Source organism: Alligator sinensis, unplaced genomic scaffold (genome assembly GCF_000455745.1).
Source record: "Alligator sinensis unplaced genomic scaffold, ASM45574v1 scaffold1434_1, whole genome shotgun sequence".
Lineage (NCBI taxonomy): Eukaryota > Metazoa > Chordata > Crocodylia > Alligatoridae > Alligator > Alligator sinensis.
The window spans coordinates 275,309-277,400 of record NW_005843168.1 but is presented as its reverse complement, the minus strand read 5'-3'; the positions used below and the strand labels follow the sequence as shown (position 1 = coordinate 277,400).

The following is a 2,092-nucleotide window of genomic DNA, read 5'->3' as shown; positions in this document are numbered from 1 at the left end:
GGGAGCGTGATTTCCTGTATGACTTGTTTTGTGAGAAACAAAATGTTTTTAAGACTTCATAAAATTATTCAGTAAGAGGGGAGGCAGTGCGGGCTCCCTTCCGAGCACTTTGTTCTTTATGGAGGAAGGAAAAGCTCTTTTTTTTTTTTCTGAGGGAGCTTTGTTTTGTTTTGGAAATGGGGAAAAAAGGTTCCTTAAAACTTTGGTTCAAGTGGGGAGAAAGTTTTCAAAACTCTCGTTTCCTAGGGGAGAAAACCCCCTCAGAGCTTCATATTTGTGTACATCATATAAAATACACACACATCTGTATACATACCTATGCATATATATATATATATATATATATATATATATATATATACACACACACACACACACACATATATATACACACACACACACACACATATATATACACTCATGTACATGCACACAGACACGCACTCACACAGGCACACATACTGATATTCATATACACACGTTCATATACATGCATACATACACCCCCCAATATACAGATCTATGCATACACTGCATATACACATTCACATATATGCGTATATATGTACACCTCCCGATATACATACCTATGCACATATATGCACATTCACATACATGCATACATATACACACATACATTCACGTACCTGTATATGTACACACACATGAACCCCAACAGGGACCTCCCTAGGGGGTGCGAATTAGGGCGACCGCCTCGAGTTCTGCGCTTTGGGGGACCCCATGGAGCCAAGCTAGCTTCCCATCCGGCTTCTCGCTGCCACCTCCCGCACCACCACCGCTGTGTCTGGGCCCCACACAGGCTGATTTGTCCTGGGCCCTGCTGCAGTCGTCTCTGCACCCCAATATACACATCTGTGCACATACACACATTCATATACATGCATATGTACACCCCCCCAATACATACAATTTATACTGTATACATGCAAACATATACACCTCCACTCATATACATACACCCCCATATGCATGCATACACACGTTTACACACACCAATATACACACGTGTATACACATAGATATGCATACACAGATCCATATACATATCATATGTACACATCCATAATGCTGCACACATCCATACACGTACTTACAGATGCACACACTTAGTGTGTGTGTAATACAAAACTGTTTTTTCGAGATACGGTTTCCTAAACTTTGTAATTGTTTTCTAGGGTGGAGGAAAGTTTCCCAAACTTCTCTCTTCTCCAAAGAAGAAAAGTTGATAAAACTTTTGTCTCACTTCCTTCTACTTTCTAAGGCACAAAAGAAGAAACTCGCCCTCGCCCGAAACCATGACTCATCCCCCTCTCCAGGGCAAAGTCTGATCTACCGCCCCCCAGCCCCCCCACAATCTGCCCTGGCCCAAACCATTTCCGAACAAAGGGGCGGAGGCTACCCTCTCCCCCTGAAAAGTCACTTTGGTTTCTCCCACCCCGCCTCCAAACCGCGTACCTGGCCCAGTCCATTTTCCTAACTAGAGGGGAAGAGCCTTGAGCAACAGGTGCTTTGGTTTCTCCCACCTGGGCTCCAAGGCGCGCACCCGGGCGAGCCCATGTTCAAAACGCGAGGTGGGGGAGATGTGTGGAATGTCCCATTGGAGTTTGAAACCAGGCTCCTCCCCCTTCTCAAACTTTCTTTGGTTTCTCCCACCCCGGCTCCAGGCTGGGCACCTGAGCGAGTCCATATGGATACGTGGGGGGGGAGAGGAGTGAATAAAGTCTATGATACACAAGCATTTCCCCCCATTATTTAAGTCCGTTTGGTCTCTCGCTTCCCGCCTCAGGTGTGCACTGCACCTGGGCCGACCCATTGCCTTTATGAGGGGTGCGGAATAACCAATCGCACCCCCTCCTCATTCTCTCAAGGCACTTGGTTTACTCCTCGGGGGGTACCTGGGCCAGACCATTTTTCTACTGGGGCGGGGGTGGGACATCAACAGGTGGTGAGGGGGGTTATTGAATGTTATTTTTCAACCCCGCGCTGGGAAGGGGAGGGGCTGAAGGAGTTAAAAGGTCCTGGGCGGGGGGCGGAGGTGGCCCCGTGTCCTGCCCCCCAGCGCAGACACACC

At 47.5% G+C, this 2,092-nt stretch overlaps 1 protein-coding gene across 1 annotated transcript in view; it reads right to left on the bottom strand.

Annotated features, from left to right (window-relative positions):
* The window catches only part of FAM187B (family with sequence similarity 187 member B), a 4,023-nt gene extending 3,260 nt beyond the window's left edge, over positions 1–763 (bottom strand). The window contains exon 1 of the mRNA XM_006037773.3: positions 648–763. The gene's annotated coding sequence lies outside the window, so the exon portion shown is untranslated. The remainder of the gene's footprint in view (positions 1–647) is intronic.
* Positions 764–2,092: the final 1,329 nt, after the last annotated feature.